Source organism: Rhinolophus hipposideros (genome assembly GCF_964194185.1).
Source record: "Rhinolophus hipposideros genome assembly, chromosome: 7".
Taxonomy (NCBI): Eukaryota; Metazoa; Chordata; class Mammalia; order Chiroptera; family Rhinolophidae; genus Rhinolophus; species Rhinolophus hipposideros.
The window spans coordinates 25,440,261-25,462,097 of NC_138053.1; the positions used below are offsets into that span (position 1 = coordinate 25,440,261).

The window sequence follows — 21,837 nt, forward strand, 5'->3', positions numbered from 1 at the left end:
TTTCAAAGAGCAGTGAGGATGGAAACTCTGGTGCAGTGATTTATACATATTATGTGAGAAAGTAGACAGAAAGTGTGGGAAATATTATAGTGTTTTCCAAGAAATTGTCTGATAGCTTCCTTTTCTTTCATTGAATTATAAAGTTAGCCAAGCTTCAGAGTTCCCTTTCCAAAGTCTGAAGCAGAATTTTCTTCATGGGGTTATATCTAAATTTGATGGGAACATATTCAATGTCATTCATTCAAAAATGTTTTGAAGGGCCTATAGAAAATGAATAGGACATATGCTTTTCTTTCTGATTATAAAGTTTGAGGGCACAAAAAAATGGCTTAGTCTAGTATAGTTACAATTTAGGTTTTCATTTCCTCCTGGGTACTGGGTCTGGAAAAAAGTGCACTGTGAGCAGGAGAATGATGGCATTTCAGTCAAATTCCTTTTGATGACAAGTAATCAAGGATTGCTCAAGTTAGTTTAAACCAGAGAAACAGAAATTATTAGATAGATATCTAGTGGGTAGATGGAGCAAGGAACCCTAGAGCAGGAAATACTCCATGGCAACCAAGAAGTGGAAAGTCCCAGCTACCTAGCTCTTGTTCCTGCTTCTTTCCCTCTTTTATATTGGATTTTGGAGCTTCTCTGTGGAAGTGGCCACCTCACAGCTTTTAAGTTTATGTTTCCTCTGTTTAGAGTTAAACCCAAAATGATTGGCTTTTTCTAAATCCCAATTTAAAAATCCTGGGATAGCATTTCTGATTGATCCAGTTTTGGACACATGTCCACCCCTGGTCCAATCAATGGTGGCTAGGAGATTTGGACTACATGATATGGACATTATGAGGAGTAAAAAGGAGGCAGTTATTAAGGGAAGGGTATTATTGTCAGCTGTAAAGTTTCCCCCAAAAGTGTATATTACAGGTAGTCTTTGAGTATTTACTTGTGATTTGAAAAATGGACTTGTCATTGGTACGGTTAATCTCATATTTGTGTTATATTTTATGGCTTTGTAACAATTTATTCTTTACAATAACTGTATAGTTACTATTATATCTTGGTTTTTGGAGTTAAAATGCTGCAAAGTGGTAGTGGTATGCTACTGTATGTGTTCTTTCCATTGAGTTTTCAGCTTGCTTTGTGTAAGCCTCTAACTTTTCCCTATAGGGAATTTGGGGCAATCATTAAAGATAAGTAGTTACAGTCAGATCATATCAATGTCACTTAGCTCTGGGATTGTCTTAACTTATTTCTCTCAAGCAGAATGGGAAAACCTTTTTTCTCTTAAAGAAAAACATATTTTTAAAAGTTTTGGAAGGAAAACTGCTTACTGATTAATTTGTATGTAATTTAATTGTTCCCCTTTGGGTTTCTGCAAATTTTTTCTGATTGACTTAGAATCCTGGTCTCCTTCTTGTAAAGACATTGTGTCTCCTTTTCTGAATGTAACATTCTGAAAACATTTAAGGTGATAGAAGATATTTTCTGCCTGAATTATTCCTAGTTTGTGGATCTTCCTAAAATGGAAGAGATATAATCTTTTATCAATTTATTAAATTGTCTTTGTAGTCCTTAATAAAATGTCAATAAACACTGGAGTGAAACTTGAAGAAAAAATTCATAAAGCTTCTCTAGTTCAATATTCAACTCTTTATAATTAACATTTTCCTGATATACTTGTTCAGGGAGATGTATATGTACCTAACTCTTACTGCATACTTCATGACTACTTTTCCCGTCCCTTTTACACTCAACATGGTACCATTTACATCCATATTACCCTTTTATTCCCAATTATTTTTGTCAGGTGAGAGAAATCCTAGAATTCGTGTAGTAATGAACCGAAACTGAAGTAAACATATCAATGACTTTGGGCAGAGAATTGAACGAAAAAAAAGAAACCAAAAGTATAATAAACCTTATATATTTCCTTAACTCTCAACTAAAATCATTTATTAATTCTGTTTCCAAAATGAAGTGGTGTGTGTGTGGGGGGAGGGTGAGAGAGAGAGAGAGAGAGAGAGAGAGAGAGAGGGAGAGAGGAAGAGAGAGAGAGAGAAGTGAAATGTTATTACCTTCACAACTGGGAACAGAATTCTTTTATTTAGAAAAATGCCTTGATAAGTGCTTGGTATAGAAGATAACTCCCTCAAGGAACTCAAATATCACCAGAATTTATGGTTAGATAAAAGGTATTCTGTTCAGGAGGGCGAATAATTTAGCGCTCCCTGGGAAAACAGGGCAACCGAAGATCTGATACAGAAAGGTGGATGGAGGAGGGAGATGAAAGAGAGATGGTGGTGGAGGGTGGGGAAAAGGGGTGCTTTCTGTGTGGGAGATGTTGCAGAGTGGAACCTCCATAAGTGGGAGCAGAGTTAGAAAAAAGGAATTTGGAGAAAAGGAAAACTATATGGATTTTAAGATTGTTTGCCTTCTGCATAGGGTATGATCCCATTTTGCTATCCTCATCTCCTCAGTAAAATCTCATCCAAAAATGATTAAAGTGAGTAGTGTGTGTGTATGTGCATGTGAAAACTGAAAAAAAGGTTCATTTTTATATTAAGGTTAATTTTATATTATAGACACCAGACTATGTGAAGATATAGAAGAAAAGGGACCCTTAAGAAGATAAAAGTCCTAGGGGAAAATGGGGGAGAAGACCATAATATAGTGCTGTTCAAGCCTGCTTGACACAGATTTTTTAAGGTACAGGTGCTTCCAGCCGTAGGATTATGTCATGAGTTACAAGTTCAGAAGATGCATTTCATTCTCACTATCCTTTTAGTTTTATTTGAATGAGAGTTAAAAGGTTCCTTAAAGTGTCAGAGCAAAATAAAACTTGAATATTTCCCTACATTTAGAAAGATGTCAGGTTATTTATATTTATTTGCCTTTATTTAAAAAAGACATCTCTAGAACTCATAGAAACAGAGAACAGGTTGGAGATTGCCAGAGATGGGTGGTGGGTGGTGGAGGGAATAGGTGAAAGGGGTCCAAATGCACGAACTTCCAGTTATAAGATAAATAAGTTTTGGAGATGTAATGCACAGCATGATGACTATAGTTAACAATACTATATTGTATATTTAAAAGTTGCTAAGAGAGTAGAGTTCTCATCACAAGAAAAATACATGTAACTGTGAGGTGGTGGATGTTAACTAAACATATTGTGGCAATTGTTTATATATAAATTATATATATTTATATATAAATATTTATATATATTATACATGTAATATATATAATCATTATGTTGTACACTTTAAAATTAATACACTATATGTAGTTTATATCTGAATAAAACTGGGATGGTGGTGGTGAGAGAAGGTTTCTGACAGCATTGCCAAATGAACATTTGCTAAAACTTTTTCAAAAATTCCATCTACTTGTTGTACAACACTGTTGAGACACATGCCTTGCCAAAGGCTTACTTTCTTTTCTCGTTAAAATAAGCAATAAATGCATGACTGGCTGATTTCCTGCCTCCAAGCATTTACTCCATTCTTTCTCCTAAACCTGCCATTCAGGATGTTTTGAAATATCAAACCATCTATAATGTAGGCATGAAAGCGAGAATAATGCAATTTATTGTGCCTGAAACAAAATTTATATATTCATAGATAATTATGTTAGGTAAGAAATGATTGAAATATAGTTCAGGCAATGTAACATGATCTCGCTCTTAAACTTTTTCTGTTTTTGTCTTTTGTTTTTGTTTGGTGTGCATGTGAGATTTTCCTCTATGGACTTACTGAGATGAGAACTGGGGTGGGGAGAAGTGACACAATGAAGGAAAAAGTAAGAATATTATTCAAATGCTTCAGTATCACTTTCATTAAAATATTTCAAGTATATTTTAAAATAAAATTTTTGGAGTCTAATAGGTGCTTGAATAGGTCTTGTGTATCAATTATGGAATAATATATTTCCATTAAAGATACCCCGCTAATTGACCCCAATGGTATATTTGCATAAAATATTTATGTGTAGGCACATTCTCAACGTGAGCATAGATTTAAGAAGGCTTTTCATTGAGAACAGGCCCTGGTTTCTATCAGTCATGTACAAACTCACTGTCCTGAACAAAGACTCAAGCAGGTGAAGACCCATGACTCAAATAATCCAGTTTCTTTTGGAGGATTATGGCATTGGAATTTGGAAGCAAGAGTCTCTGATAGGATTTAGGCTAAGAAAGGACATGCAATGGGGAAATACCCAAAAAAGTCAATTTGTAGAGAAAGTTCAGGATCAAACAAGTGCAAAGAGAAAGAGAGGTAGACCATGAAGAGAGAAGAGAGATAGAAACTAAGTGAGTGGCTGTGTTTCCTGTTTTGAGGATCTATCCAAAACTCATGCATCCCTATAATAAATGCCTTCTTTGTTTTATTAATTTTTAAAGTTGAAATAGAATTCACGTATGACATTATACTGTATTCATTTCAGGCGTTCAACATAATGATGTAATAGTTGCATATATTACAGAATGATCACCACAATAAGTCTAATGAACAACCATCGAGATGTGTAGTTACAATTTTTTTTTCCTTGTGATGAGACCTGTTAAAATCTAGTCTCTTAGCAACTTTTAAAGACACAATACAGTACTATTGATTATAGCTACCATGCTGTACATTATTCAGACAATTTCGTATTTGGGTTTCATGACTAAGTTGTTTCCCCTGAGCGTACCTGCCCTAACCTGCAAAGTCTATCACATGAGCTTTACAAGCAGCTACTCTCCTAAAGTGGGTATATTTTTGTTTCTTTGTTTGTTTTTAATTTTAGGGCACTTTTAATGCCCTGCTTAAAGGGCATTTTTAGTTTAATTTCTTTCTTTTGTTACTAATAGGAGAGTGATCAGAGTCAAAATTATATAAATGGATTAGTGTGACACCTGGAATGATTATGCTTTTGATATTGCCCAATCAATTACTATCACTTACCATTTTTGCATATTAATCAGCAGGGTGAACAGCACTTTCATTTTAAATTTGGGTTCATACTGACAAATGCCTGCAGTCAAAAAGAAGAAAATCTATAAAAATTAGCTATCACTGACCACAGTGCCCCAAACATAATAACCATGCATTAAATATTTGTTGAAACAAGGGTGTGACTAGCACATCCTGTGTGAGTAATGGTATTTTGTGACAAAGGAAGGTGATGTTTAAATCTCAAGTAACTGAGTTTTCAATAACTGGAAGAGAACAAGAATCATTCTGTGCAAATAATTTGTTAGCATTATTTCATAACATTGATAATGGGTATTGGGATACTGAGTATCATTTTTCTCAGAAGAAAAGTCAGATTAGGTCTTCCTTAAATGTAAACAATATGTGTCCACCATATAAAATGGGACCATGCATTGAGTTATGAATAATTTATTAATCACATTAAAATTAAATCTAATAAATTGAGCAATATTAAGTGAACAAATTTTATTGCATGAATGAGTGAAAGTTTCTGTCACAGCAGTAATGCCTTATTAAAGGCAAAGGGTTACCAACTTAAATACCTATAAAAATTTGGTAAGAACGTATGTTGATGGATTGGGCCTGGTATCCTGGTACAGGTATTAGGAAGTGATGATGACTGAGGCAGTGGAGAACTATGCCTTGCCTAAAGGAATTCAAATTCAAATAACAACTATAACAAAATAAACTCTACTGTGCTGCGGGGGTGGTAGGGGAGGGAGAGAAACAAAACCCAGAAAGCACCACCAACAATACTTTTTCTGTCCAGATTTAACAATAGCCACCCAGTCTTTCTCTGGAAGCCAGTCGGCATGCTGCCCAAATCCAGTAGAACTAACCTTTGATGTCCTTGTGTTCCTCACAGTTGCATATAAAACTACTTGAGACTCCACTTTCTTAACTTGGCTTGCGACAGACACTCTGTTTTGTTCTTCTTTTATCGGGGAAAATGGTTTAGTGCTCTACATCTCACATTTCCAATAATATACTCAGGAGGAGGTGAATCCACCTTAAGAAACTTGTCCGTAGTTTCACTTCTTCCTTCATGAGAATCCCAAGACCTAGAAATGAGAGAAAGTAGTAGGTGGTCTCCATGTTGACTACAGATCCAAGCTACACCCTCCAATTCAACTTTGCAAGCAATAGAGAAGGGAATAAATTCAAACACACTTGGCTTCTGTTCTATTTATTACTTGGTATAGGTTTTGTAGTCAAGAAATGGTGAAGAGTTAGGCCCCTAGCCACCTAGGGAAATTTAGATGTCTGCCTCAGCAAACCAAGAATTTTTGGTCATCTGACATGTTACAATTCTTTCTTCAACTCTGAGCACATGGAGTTCGTAAACCGTTGAGAAAACATGGATTAGGCCATCATATTTCCTCAAGATAAGGATGATTTATGTAAGTAAGATATAACTAGGGTATGGAAAAGTAAAGGCAATGTTTTTCTTTTGTCTTGAGATTCTATACTTTCTCATGATAATTTTTACATGTTTGCTACTTTACTATATCTCTGTTAGAGAATAATGCAGGTTTACCTCTGGATACCTAAATGAGAAAACAATATCGTCAGATACGATAAATGTCAATCATTCTGGGTATAAATGAGATAAGCAAATTACCCTAAGGGGTAGAAACAACAAGCAGGTTCCAGCATGGAAATCTGTCTGCCTCTCTTAAACCAAAGACTATCTGAAACATAAGTATCAAGGAGTGGTTTTAATAGACAGCCAGACTTCTGCAGAGTCTGTTATTAAGATACTAGGGAATCTTAGTAAGGAAACCTCTATCATATGGCTTGGTAAGGGTTGGATGCACTGGAGGCAGTTAGTACTTTATATATGGAAAGTAAGTAAATGGAGGTAATAATGGCCCAAATTTGGGGGTGTGGGGAAACCTCAGCCATGAAAAACTGTAAAAGGACTCAGAGGAGTCAGTAAAGAGGATCTCTACACTGTTAGTCAGATCAGCAGAACAGATTTCCTCAATCACCTATATAATTCGATTCTCATTGAAATGCAAAGAAATTGGCTTCTATATTCTTACCAAAGATTTCAGTCATATACCTTTTGATTGAGACAGGGCTACTGTAGAGAATGATAATAAGAGAGACTTTGAGTACTCAGTTTCTTGCTCTGTTTACATGTCAGTCATCTATTCTGAATGGAGATAATGGAGCTTCATGTAGCAAATTGGTTTTGTAATACCAGCACTTCAAATCCTCGATAAGCTTAGTTTTAAATTCATGAGATCACAAAGGATATTGAGGCAGCATTGGAAGAATGACACTCTCAGAAACCATAGCAACTACTGAAGTGCTGCCACTAGAACCAAAGTCATGATAAACTGCTATGTGAACAGTCTGGAGTTCTGGATTTAAAAAAAAAGAGAACCTATGGATAAGGACATCAAAAATCTTAAGTATGAAGTTCTATCTTCACTGAAACGTTAAGCAGTGACATTTTAACTTGCATTTAAAAATGTTACCGCTTAATGTTTACATATTATTTAAAAATTGTTCTTTAAATTTTAAATCTTATTTAAAATTTTTAAAATGTATAGTCATCTCTCTGAATTTAAAGAGACTTGGCCTAATAAATCCACTATCTTTTCTTTTTAGATGTGTCAAAAGATCACAATTGTTTGGGAAGATCATAGGTCCTAAATCTGAATGTAAGTATATAAGAAAAAATACTATTCAAGAATTTCAGGAATTTCAGGACTAATTGTAACTCTAGGAAACCTGGATCTGATGAGGACTAATTTGATCATTGAAGGATATGAGGGGAAATAATTAAGATACAGGGTTGTGCTAATATTATAAAATGGGCACAAAAATAAGTTTCCTAAGATGGGTTCACCTCCTCCTAAGTATAATATTGGAATCAATTTTTATTTATCTGGTGAAGAAGGCCCTCTTAAGTGGGTGGAATTCAAACTTGAGTGCAGCATACTGGCCAGTAGCTCTGCCAAATGGGAATATCTGTAGCAATACAGACCCACCAAGATGAAACTATGGAGCAGTTCCAGATTCCAAAGGAAGTGGGGGCTCTAGGAGAGAAATTGGGGAAACAGAGATGGGCCAGGGGGGTGAGTGGACGCTGATCCTTCAACAACTTTTGTTGTCACACAACAGTCTAGCAGACTGTCCCCTTTCCCCCATCTTTCCTTAAGGAAAGAATAGGGTGTGAGACTGCATCTCTAGGACTGTATATTTCTCTCTATGTAGACTCCAAAAGAGGGTTTGCGGCCAGTGAAGAGTAAGATTCCCCACAGGGGGCACAACTCAAGCCAGGCGGAACTCCATGGAGAACCCAATGAGCTGCCTTAAAAACATCTGGGAAGGGGCCTTGTCTCCCCTTCCCCCTGCCTGGGAAAAGCCGCTGCTGGCTCTGACTTTTCCCTCTCACCTAATTGGGAGAAAAGTCTTGAGAGTAATAAGATTAAACTCTGTCTGCTCAGCTCTGTGAAACACTTTCAACATGTGATATATGTCCCTCAAAAGAGTTGCAGACCTCACCTCAAGGACTTTTTGCTTTGGTTGTTTGAAGATCAACATAATTGGTTTGGGTTGTTTCCATAACATGATAAGTGAGTTTCACAGACCGTGACCAAAACTCTGCTACTCCCTTGTATACTTATCAAAAAAAACCTCCAGTGGGCTTTATTCTGGGCTCCAGTCTTTCAAAACTGTGAGTCCTCTGGCCTTCTGAGATTTAACTGCATGAAGTCTCTGTATGTTTCTTTCTTAAAAACTTAACCCAAAGCCGCTCCTTCTCTCACCCTCACTGGCCGTGTCGCACTGGACACGACATCTGGCACCCAACCTAGGGCTGCTCGAGAAGGGAAGGAAGACTTAAGAGTCTTATGGTTCTCCAGACATGGCTGAGGGACTCCAGGCATCCGCCACGGCAACTACCTGGGGTAAGGAGGTACTTTATGGACTTGGAGAATTCAACCAGGGTAACGAAGGAATTTAAAAGGAACAACTAACGTTTTCGTGTGAAAGAGTGTGATTGTGTGAGTGAATGCTTACAACTCCATGGTCTATTTGGCTACGGAGTTTGTTTGGGCTCGTAACCGCGGTTCCCAGACGCATCATAGGGCATAAAGGTGATCTGGGGTCTCCCCAGTCAAGGTCGGAATTATACGACCATGCCTTAGCCAAGATGTGTTCTAACATCTTGAGAGAGACACAGGCCAGCGGAGCATCAGAGTGGAGATTGAGTGAAAGTCCTTCTCTTCCTTTTCCTGTTCCTGTACTAACATGGGTAATACAGAAAGCAAGTACAGACCTTATTTTTGCCTGCTTAAACAGCTTATTAAAAAAGAGAAACACAAAACCTCAGAAAAGAAATTAGAAAAACTCCTTAAAGTAACTGAGATTCATTGTTCCTGGTTTCCAAGCCTAGGGATGCTTGACTTAGATAAATGAGAGGCAGTTGCCCAGGAACCTCCGTGATTTACATGCTAATGGAACGTCCTTTCTCAGTTTAATTTGGAAAACCTTTGAGCTGGTTCGTTTAGTTTTGGAACCGCTCCAAACAGATTCAAAAAAAGAGGAAAAAAAAGAGGATCAAGATCAATTTAAAAAAAACAAAGGAGAGTCAAGATGATGACCAGGGGTTCGGGAGAGCGTCCACTATCATTCCTAAAAGTCTGTATCCAGATTTGAAGGAATGTTTTAGGGATGATTGCCCCCCTCCTCCATCTCATTGGCCACCTCCACCGCCCCCTAGCTTAGAACAAAAGTGGGAGCCTTCCGAATATCCTAAACAAAATTATAATTCCTTTCTCAATAAAAATATTCCTCAAATAATTAAAAATGATATGCGCTCTTCATTGTCAGCTATAGAGCATGGCGTACATCAAGCTGAACTCGAGGGAAACATAGATACACTCAATTTTCCAGTTATCTTTAGACAGACTGAAGCCCCTAATGCAGACCATCCTGAAGGGGTCCATGAGGTGATTTATGAGCCTTTCCCTTTTAAATTGCTAAAAGAATTAAAACAAACAGTTTTGCAATTTGGAGTCACTTCTCCGTATACCATCGGCCTTGTTAAAGGTATTTCTGGTGACAATCGGATGATTCCCGCTGATTGGCATGCTTTAGCTAAGACCTGTCTGACTCCTTTTCAGTTCCTCCAATTTAAAACTTGGTGGATTGATGGTGCAGAAACACAGGAGAGACAAAATCAGGCTCGTAATGTAGATATTTCTGCTGACCAGCTGTTAGGAAAGAGACTTTGGGCTGAAACACGTGATCAGCTAGATATGGAAGAATTGGCTGTCGGACAATTAAAACAAATTAGTCTAACAGCATGGAAAAAGATTGAAATAGAGGATAAAACTCCTTCCTCTTTTCAAAAAATCTTACAAGGTCCACAAGAACCTTATTCAGATTTTCTTGCCCATTTACAAGAGACAATTCATAAACAGGTCACCAATCCTGTTGCTACAGGTATCATTTTACAAATTATGGCTTTTGAGAACACAAACAAAGATTGCAAACGTGCCGTTGGCACACAAAAAGAAAAAACTGATGCTATGGGGTATCTTAGGCTGTGTCAAGAGGTAGGGACGGAGGACCATAAAGCTGCTCTGTTAGCTAATGCCATTACAGGGGCAATTCAGGAAAAAGACAACTTTTCTGACACTTGCCATAATTGTGGCAAGTCAGGACATACTAAAAAAAAATTACAGAGTTGAAAAAAAAAGCGGTTCCCAGCCACAAAGTCCTTTACCTCCCCTGGGTCCTAAACAACCTGGGGTTTGTCCTCAGTGTAATAAAGATGGGACCCCGCTTCAGGGAAACGGGAAGCAGGGCCAGCCCCAGGCCCAGACAATCACCAGGGCATTTGTGAGTCAAGCAGCACCTCAAAATTACCAGACGGTGCCTCCTCCTCAAAACTATCTATTCAACAATTAACTTCTGCCACTAAAGAGAGTGCTACAGTTGATGTTTATACAGCTCAAAGTATACTGCTGCTTCCAGGGGAAACCCCCCTTTATGTCCACAGGCATAATTGGGCCAATCCCTCAAAATACAGTTGGATTCTCCCTAAGAGGTTAAGTCCAGCTCCAATTTCAAAAGCTGTAACAGTTTTTACTGATGGATCTAGTAACTACAGAACAATTGTGAGTAAAATAAATCAACAGGTCATTCAAACTGATTGCACCTCTGCACAGAGAGCAGGGTTAGTTGCAGTTTTAACTCCTTACAAGATTATATTGAATCTTTAAACACTGTCTCTGATTCGGCTTATGTTGTACATACAGTACAAAATATTGAGACGGCGTGACTGTCTAACAACTCAAACCCGTCTCTCCAGTTTCTTTTTAATTAGCTCCAACAGGTTGTCAGAAACCGACAACATCCATTTTTTATTACTCATACATATGCTCACACCTCCCTATCGGGACCACTGACGCGTGGCAATGCTGTTGCTGATTCATTAATTGCTAATATTCTGGTTACTAAGACAACCCAATTTCATTCTTTAACCCATACAAATACTGCTGGCCTTCGGGCTCGTTTTCCTATTACTTATAAACAGGGCAGACATATAGTTCAAACTTGCCCAACCTGCCAAATTCTCAATGCTTCTCAAGAGGGCCCTGAAGGGGTTAATCCCCGAGGATTAGTCCCTAATGTTATCTGGCAAATGAATGTAACTCATGTCCCTTCGTTTGAACATTTATCTTTTGTTCATGTCACTGTCGATACCTCCTCTGGTTTCATCTCAGCCACCGCTCAAAGCGGCAAAACGGATGGACATCCCTGCAGACATTTGCCTATCTGTTTCTCCATTATGGGCTTTTCTCAAGCCATTAAAATGGCCCTGCTCGTACCAGTAATAAGTTCACAAAATTTTGTGAACAGTGGAAAATTAATCATACCACAGGAATTCCTTATAATCCCCAAGGACAAGCTATTGTAAAACGTGCTAATTGTACCCTTAAAAAACAACTTCAAAAACAGAAGGAGAGAGACAATAAGGATCCTCCACAAGTACAACTAGCCAAAGCTATGTTTACTTTAAACTTTTTAAATTCTTCTGGCTCTAACAGTAATAGGGAGCCACATCTTGGGCTCACAGCTGCAGAAAGAAATTTTAACAATCTCTATAGCCCTAAAGCCTTGGAGAATGTGCCCATTTGGTGGAAAGACATTCAGACTAATCAATGGCATCTAGGAACTTTATTAACATGGAAAAGAGGTTTTGCTTGTATTTCTCCAGGTCCTGAAGAAGAACCTTTGTGGATTCCTGGTCGGTGTGTCAAAACATACCATGAGAATACCATGAGCGGCAGCCCACAGAACAGAAGACATCTATAGATACCCATCCACGCCCCTAGGGTGTGGGAGAGCTCTCACTCCTCACAGGAGAGGAGACACTTCCTGTGGCTGCAGAAGGACTTTCTACTTTAAATCTTGTCAAATGGATAAAGACATTGGGTGGTGGGTTTACTGGTGCCATTGTTATTCTGTTTATTGTTCTTTGTTTATTTTGCTTAGTCCTCAAATCTAGACAAGCCGCCCTCCGGAGAGCTGTAAATGAAGAAACTGCACGGTCTGTGTTTCTCATGCTTCAAAATCAGAAAGGGGGAGATATTATCACACAACACCCTAGTAGACTGTACACCCCCCCCCCCCGCCCCCGTCTTTCCTTAAGGAAAGAATAGTCTGTGAGACTGTGCATCTCTGGGACTGTATATTTCTCTCTATGTAGACTCCAAAAGAGGGTTTGCAGCCAGTGAAGAGTAAGATTCCCCACAGCGGGCACAACTCAAGCCAGGCGGAACCCCATGGAGACCCCCAATGAGCTGCCTTAAAAACATCTGGGAAGGGGCCTTGTCTCCTCTTCCCGCTGCCTGGGAAAAGTGGCTGCTGGCTCTGACTTTTCCCTCTCACCTAATTGGGAGAAAAGTCTTGAGAGTAATAAGATTAAACTCTGTCTGCTCAGCTCTGTGAAACACTTTCAACATGTGATATATGTCCCTTAAAAGAGTTGCAGACCTCACCTCAAGGACTTTCTGCTTTGGTTGTTTGAAGATCAACATAATTGGTTTGGGTTGTTTCTATAATGTAATAAGTGAGTTTCACAGACCGTGACCAAAACTCTGCTACTCCCTTGTATACTTATCAATAAAAACCTCCAGTGGGCTTTATACTGGGCTCCAGTCTTTCAAAACTGTGAGTCCCCTGGCCTTCTGAGATTTAACTGCATGAAGTCTCTGTATGTTTCTTTCTTAAAAACTTAACCCGAAGCCGCTCCTTCTCTCACCTTCACTGCCCATGTTGCGCTGGACACGACAAACTTTCTATTCATTTTCTAGGTTGGCCATCAATGTTCCTATGAGAGACATTAACTAGGGAACCAAAGGAAATTGTGTCAACCATGGCAAGTGCTATGCTTTTGGTTTCTATTCAGGAAGACCTCTAAATCATCCTTAATTAATAAGTGAAGACATTCTTTCCAAGAACAATGCATTTAATTCCCAGCAGTAGTTTGCCTTCACTGGGCAGTAATAAATAGAAGTTTATTTCCTGCTGAGCTATCATGGGGTTATTTAAAATCCTCCCCACCAAGCCATAGTCTGATAAGCAGGATTTACACAGGTCTTAGTTTACCTCAAATAATGAGTTAGCTTCCTCACCCATGACATTTAGATGAAGGGTGATTCAGAAGAAATTATGTAGACTCTCTGAGGTCCCTTATTTATTTTGTGACTGAAAGGGATAGACCATTAAAATAAATTTAAAAAAAAATTCAGATATAACCTCTCTGGGAAAATTGGAATCTGGAAACAACCAGAGAAAGCCTGCTGCAGACCTTTAGTTGATATCCCCACTTCCAGTTTGGTTCTCCCAATCCTGTTTCTCCTAGTGATGGCTACTATTCCTTTAGGCTGGCACTACAATTCCATCTTATTTTCCCAAGCTTTGGGCAACGTATTTTCCCAAGCTTCTACATGAATGGGACTGGAATTGTGAAACTATTTGCTCTGGTGAATAGCTGCACAGTTTACAGCAAGTCTGATAACTCCTTCCTTAGTATTTACTACTCATGCCAACAGATGCACTTGCGTTCTAATCATTATTAATACCCAGCCACACCTTTGCAAATATTTGTTAATAGAGGCCAGGCTATGGATGTTACACTTCTCTAAGGAAGGGATGAAACTATTCTACTTTACAAATTGAAAAAAAAATTCAAAGGATTAAAATATGTGATAATAATGATTAGTATGAACTAGGAGACCGCAAGTCAGACTCCAGGGAATTTGCTGACTGAAGAGTGATTTTCAGCAAATACCCTGCCTCGTATGATCCAGTTCTGCGTGCAAAACATTACCCTAGAGCAGAATCTTTGCTAGATTCCCTGTGGCTTCTCATATAGGACCTAGCAGATTGAATGAGTGAAAATCTTGTGGTTATGAAAAATAAAATTGTCCCATATCTAGTGATGGTGAAGAATTCTGTATTAGGGTTAGATTTAGTTGCATATAATAGAAAATCCTAAATAATTAGTAGTTTATTTCTCTGGAACTCTCGATATAGGAAGTACAGGACTAGTAAAATAGTACCATACTCCTCAGAAACCCTGGCTCTTTCTATCTTGCTACTCTGGCCTTCTTTGACAAGTTGCATCATGGCCCAACATGGCAGCTGGGGCACTAGATATCACATCCATATTCCTCTTCTGTTTTTGTTTGTTTTTTAAACAGAGTTTACTGTATTTAATACAATAATTCTGGCCTCTTCGCAAAACTGATCAGTTTAAAAACAAAGTAATGTTCACATCTGTGAAGCAGACAAAAATGTGACCTCTGTACAAACTACATTTAACATGTCATGTCTAACATCATTTGAATGTAATGTGCTCATAAGAGTTTTTCTGACATCCTGCTGGTCCCCAGCTAAAGTGAGATATGAAACCTCCATAGGCAAAGAAACTCAATTCAAGGTATATATATAAAAAATAAATAAATAAAAAAGAAAGAGAAAGACAAAAGAAAAAGAAACAATGGATGGCGGTTGGCAATGGAAACTGTAAGATGTGTCCTCACTGCTGTGCTCATGGCTTGTTTATTGGTGAGAGGCCTTGGGAAGCCCAGGACACTTCATGGCCATCACAGCACCAACTGTAGCTACCACCTTTGTTTCTCTTTATTGTTTATTTTTTGTGGTTGTTTATTTGTTTGCTTTGCATTTATCTTTTGATATATATATATATATATACACACACACATATATGTATATATATACATATATATACATGTATATACACACACATACTAGGGTGTCAAAAAATGTATACAAGTGGACACTTTAGTCCACGTTGCTCAAGCAGTAGTTCACCATAATCAGTGTCTGGACGCTGATGGTAACCACTTTGAGCACCTCTTGTAATTGCAGAAGTCAAACCTGACTTGTATTCATCTTTTGTTGTTGGTATATATTGAGTATTACAATTTTAATACAGTTTTCCTTTCTTAAAATGTGTATACATTTTTTTGGCACCATATATATTTACACCGTGAGGATATCACTATTTCAATTGTTCCCATATGAATACAGGTATGGTCTCTATTGGATATAAATGTGTCTTTTATTCAATTGTAGGTCCAGGACTTAGTTTGCAGTCCCAACTACACATAAATGTCCCTCTTTTTTGTGTGTTATTTGTTGTGTTTGTTTTTTCCTTTTGCATAAGAAATATGTCCGTTTAGTCCAGAGGCTTTTGCTCTAACCGGATGTCAGGGGTGTCCGCCTCAGTTCCCGCCACAGGACATTTTCACTGTACTGAGAGGAATCCACTCCTCCCGCACAGGAGCCCACTATGATTTTAAATTCTTGTTACTGCAGCCTTGCGAGGATCTGGACTGAATTGAGGTGACTGCAGCCTTTCAGTGAAAACCTGATGACGTGGGTTGAGTCATGATTCCAGCCTGCGTTAACAGAGTTACACATTATGTTGCAGATCTCTGGAAACACTTCTTCTATCAAGGATTTGTCACCACTGAACGTGATCCTTTCTCCGAAGTCTGGGGCAACACATACCGCTTGAAAAGTGACCAGTTTCTCTGTCCCATTTCCATCTTTCCGTCTCCAGCAACATGGGCTGAAGCTGGAAATATTTTGTCTCTTCATAGAACAAAGTGTAGCCCTTGACATCATCGGGAATGGCGAGTTTTGGTGTTCGTAGAAAATTCAAGATATATCTGAACACCTGTCCATCTCTGTCAGTGAAATAGGGCTTTTTGAGGCTGTCCAAAACAATGGGCTCTGTACCATCAAAAGGTCTTCCAATTCTTGACTTGGTATTTGGTGAGTCCAGGGTGGCCAGGCTGCTGGTGTACATGTGGCCGCCCACATCAATGTGGACGGGCCCATTGGATTTTGTGACTTGTGCTGGAGTAGGAATGCCTTGGTTGTTCAGTGGAGATGCAGGAAATCTAGTGATCAGAGGTCTTGAAGAACAAGTATTGGGCCCACTGTCCCTCTGGCGGAGTGGCGCGTGGCTCTGGGTGGGTGGGGGGTGGTGACTGGGGGAGAGGGTGGGCTGGCAGGAGTGAGGGGTGGTCTCGCTTCTCTAAGTAATTCCAGAGGCGCAGTGCTCATTCCATGGACCCTTCATTGTCCCCGGAGCCGGAGGTTCAGGAAGGTGGCTGCGCCCTGTGGGTCGCAGGTGTTGCTTCGAGAAGCCCGTATTAGGGGCCGCCTCCATATTCTTTTCAGGAGACTTTCTAGGAGTCTCACACTTTTCCACTTTCATTTTAATGGCCAAATGTTAGTTACATAGCTAAATTTAGCTGCCATGGAGCATTGGAAATATATCTTTCTATCAAGGGTTTAACTGAGATCCACACTTCAATTACTAAGAAATGAAAGGAGAATAAATGATCAGAGTCAATACAAATATCCATTTCAGGTGATATGAAAAAAAAAATCTGCCATATCCAAGAGTTGGACCATTTTATTTTTAATTATTATAGTACAAACAAAATTTCTCCAGCTTCACTCCAGAGATTTTTTTAAAAAGGGCCTCATTCAAAGTAATGACTCATGTTTTATGGGGTCATGCTCTTTCCCGGCTTTGGTATGTTTCCAGACTCTTCCACAATGCTTTCAGTATTTCCAGGATCTCTAGAAAGAATGCCTTTTGTGCTTTCAAATAAATATATTCAGTTTCTATGGGGCATGCAAAGACGGGTTGGAAACACATCCTAACAAGTGTTCAACTGAGATTTACACTTAAGTGTCTAAGAAATAAAGGGGGAGTAAATATTCAGAGTCAATCAGAAGTATCTATCTCATTTGATACAAAAAAAAAAAATCCTGTGTCTTCCTCTGCTCACTGGACACCATACAGGTGCCAAACCTTTCTGCTTATTGTCTTATTCCTTCTGCCACTTATGGGCATCAGACATGCCTGGCTCTGTGCCCATTTGAACTGATTATAGTTGTGGAATATCACACACACATGCAAAAAATGTTAAACATACAATATTTGAGAGTAAGTTGCAGACAGTGTGGCCATTTTTTATCCCTAAATACTTCAATGAGTATTTTCTGTGATGAAAAATATCATCCTACATCACCACAATACAGTTACCAACTTCAGTATATTTATCATTGACACAATTATTCCACACAGTAATTGTGGAATAGCTTTAGGACAAGAAATGAATAACACAATATTTAGAAGGATCACTCTGGCTGCTGTGTTGAGAATACACAATGTGGGGACAAAGTGGGAGGCAGGGAGACCAATCCCCAAATCTACAACTTCACACAAGCCACGTAGGAGATTGTGGAGATTTGGGTGATTTGGAAAATAAGTAACAGGGTCAGAAGTGGGCAGATTCTGGATGTATTTTGATGATAGAGTCAATAGGATTTGCTGTTTTATTGGATGTTAGGTATGAGATTAAAAAGCAGACTCAAGAGTGACAGCAAGATTTTAGCCTGAGTAACTTTTCTCCATATCTTAGCAATTAGGATGGACAAGTACCAGGTAAACATGATGCCCTGATTGCCTGACAGGCAAGTTTATCATGATGTGGTTAAAGGCATAAAAATATTTTCTACTAAAATATACTTTAAAAAACCCAACAAGCAAAAATAACCTGATTAAAAAAAGGAGCCAAAGACCTCAATATATACCATACCAAAGGAGATGTACAGATGGCAAATAAGCACATGAAAAATGCTCCACATGATATGTCGTCAGGGAAATGCAAATTACAACAATGAGATAACACTATACACCTATTAGAATGCCCGAAATCCAAAACACTGACAATAAAAATGCTGGCAAGGATGTGGTGTAACAGGTGGTTTCATTCATTGCTGGTGGGAATATAAAATGATGCAGCCACTTTGGTAGACAGTTTGGTGGTTTCTTACAAATTGAAACACTCTTACTGTATAATCTGGCAGTCATGTATTTACCAAAGTAAGTATTTACCAAAGGAGATGAAAACTTATGGTCACATGAGAATCTGTCCTTGGATGTTTATAGCAACTTGATTTATAATTGCCAGAACTTGGAAGCAGCCAATATGTCCTTCAGTAGATGAATGGATAAGTAAACTGGGGCACATGCAGACAATGGGATATTATTCAGCACTGAAAAGAAATGAGTTGTCAAGCCTTGAAAAGACGTGGAGAAGCCTTAAATGCATATTACTGAGTGAAAGAAGTCAATTTAAAAATGTTACATACTGTACCATTTCAACTATATGACATTCTGGAAAAAGCAAAACTATGGAGATAGTGAAAAGATCAGTGGTTCCCAGAGATTGGGGTGGGGCAGGAAGGATGAATAAGCAGAGCACAGGGGATTTTTAGGGCGCTGAAAATACTCTATAATACCACAATACATGTCACTATATGTTTGTCCAAACCCATAGAATGTACAACACCAAGAATGAATCTTAATGTAAACAGTTTTCTGGGTGACTATGCTGTGTCAATGTAGGTCCATCAATTTAACAAATTACCACTGTGGCGGGGGATGTTGATAATGGGGGAGGCTGCGTATGTATGGAAGTAGGGGACCTTCCTCACAATTTTACTGTGAACCTAAAACTTCCTTAAAAAACTAAAGTCTTAAGCAATACGCACACAACTCCTCAAACCTTCAAATCTGAGTACGTGATTCTTGAGACTCAGTTTTTTGGGGGTGGGAAAGAGGGAGATTTAAATATAATTTTACATAAGCTTCCATATAGTATAGGAGTCTTTGATATCCTAGTCTTCATAGCAATGTTCTATTTCACACTTCCAGTGATGGAGAATTCAGTATTGGCAAGGTACCAACTGCATTTTGAGTAGTTTGAAATGTTAAGAGAATCTGCTTTGTGTCGTAGCAAAATTTACTTATTCGTTATTCTGTCTCTGCAGCTGTGTAGAATAAGTCTCTGTTTCCTGCCACATACCAACATTTTAATATTTGAAGAGAATTATACATCCTCTAAAGTTTCTCTTCTTCAAGGCCTTTGAAGGAATCCTTCTTTTATATCTATGATAAACCAGGAGATTATGTCTGGGTTTCATTGAACAGGTACATATTCTCTGAACAATTTTCATGTTTTACTTTCAGATTTCTATATTGACTGATTGGACAATAGTCAAAGCAAATATTGGCTTCAGAAACCATATCTGATGAGGCTTTACTCATTTCCCTTATAAAAGTGTTTATGAGTCAGGGTGAATAAAACTTGTTTTGAACTAGCATAAAAAGAACATTGTATTAGTGTTGCACATTTCCTTTTTGTCTTTCATTTTTCCTTTTTTTTTTTGCAAATTTACCTTTTTTTTTCTTTCTAAAATATAACAGAAACATGTAACGCCTTAATGCCCTATTCAGTAAATGCATATATCTCCAGGATTAAAAAGAACTATTTCAAAAAAAGTTCTTGTTGAACTTTGAGGATTTGGTTGGGTGGAAGGAAAGTCAGTGTGAATTTACAGTTTGACAAAAGGTAATGGAATCAAAAGTTGCATAAACAGAGGAAGAGTGACTTGAAATAGGGAAGTAACTGTATCTTCCTAGCTGCTGGTTAGACACATCTGAAGTGTGATCAGTTTGGGTGTGATATTTTTTTCTGCTGGGCAGACAGAGTGTGAACAGGGGACCACTCAATTGTGTTTCATCCCTTCTCATCACCATCACTGGTGACAACCCACAGGTAAATGAATGAATTGGAAGAAGTCTGGCAACCTTCCTACTTTCTCCACCCCTGCTTCTCAGGGAAAACATCCCAAGAATATGGAGAATCAGGATAATTTCTGTGGTCCTTCTGAGCTACTTGTCACAGGCGTATTCTCTGAGCGTGCTCCTCCCACTCTTTGTTTGCTAGAGGAGTTTGGGCTTCGTCTTGGTCCAGCCATTGGAACCTATTGACAGTATATCATCTTTATGCAAGGCAGAGTGTATGTGCTTTCCACAGACAACATTTGTCAGATTTGATAAACAGGAATTTTCAGATGTCATGAACAGGAATCATCTAGAGGCAACATCATTGCCCTTGCTAAGGACTCAGCTGAGGGTGTTAGGGCAGGGAAAATGCATGGGGACTGGGATGTATTGTCTTGGCAGGTCAGTTGGGGGAGAGAAAAGGAAGAGAAGACATGCCCTGGGGTGCAGTCCAATCCAGACAGCTCTCTGGACCATGCTATGCCTAGACATAGTTCTAATTTGGCACTGGGATAGAAACCCATAACTCTGAGCCTGGTTCAAGACTGTGATTTTCAGAAATACTCCTAGGACTCTGGTAAATGGTTCTACCTCCAGGATAAAAGAGTATCATTGGCAATGGTACAGGCATACGGACTTAAGATGATGAGTGTGTTAGCCTTAAAAAAGAAGATGACTTAGGGTATGCAGAATAGATTTTTACATGACTACAGGTCAGAAAACTGTAATTTGATTTGGGAAATGCCATCTGTAATAAATATGATGATAAAGATAGTCATATAAGTGAAAAATTAACTTTGCTTTCCAATGTATTGCATGATATTTATGATAGACATCTTCTCTTGGGAATACTTACCTGAGCCTCCCACATTACCAAAATAAACTTGTTCAAAATCCCATTCTGTTCAAATCTGCTTTTCTGCTGGGTCCTTACATATCAGTGAGTTAATTGATCATGTCTTCATTAATTGTCATTTGATGACTTGTTTTTAACATTACTGAGATGCAGTTAAAAGAGTCTTAAGGAGGGAATATGTGTGAGGAATGTCAGTTAGGAAGCAGGCTGAAGGAGGAGAATTTTAGTGCCATTGGATTCATCATGTAGTCAACTGCTTACATATCCTGAGACAATTTTTTCTGACTAGAAACTTCTTTCTCACTGCCAATCTTTTTCCATACTGTTTTCTATTTTCCCTTAGAAGGGCAATTATCTTCTACAGAGGGAAGAATAATGAAAGTGAGCAAAAATGGTGTCTTCCACCATCAGTCCTAGGCTCTCTCTAGCCTAAATTTGTTATCTTTAAATACACAATTTTGTAGAAAAGTGTATCTGGGGATAGTAGGACAAAAAAGAGTCCTCAACCTGAGAAAATAAAGTCTGAAATTTTATTATTTCATGAAAATATCTTTTGTCCTACTTCTTATGCATTAAGTAATAAAATAAGGACCCACTTCCCCCTGAAAACATAAATGAGTATGTGAACTTTCTATACTTGCTTTTCTGGGTCCCCAGCATTGACTTTCCTCCATCCAGTTCATTTCCTTCTCTGCTCTGAACCTTGAAAGCCTGACCCCCCAGGGATGGCATTGTTAGATTTCCTTATTCTCTGGTTTCTCCTCTGGTTTGAATGATGGGAGATGCAGGTAAGATACATCCCA

General features: G+C 38.5%; 1 pseudogene across 1 annotated transcript; it reads right to left on the bottom strand.

The window, feature by feature from the left end:
- Positions 1–15,719: 15,719 nt before the first annotated feature.
- LOC308499732 (BTB/POZ domain-containing protein KCTD1-like) lies at positions 15,720–21,049 on the bottom strand (annotated as a pseudogene). The gene is made up of 2 exons: positions 21,035–21,049; positions 15,720–16,566 (listed from the first exon to the last, which is right to left on the bottom strand). The product of its transcript is annotated as a BTB/POZ domain-containing protein KCTD1-like (transcript).
- Between the last annotated feature and the right edge of the window lie 788 nt (positions 21,050–21,837).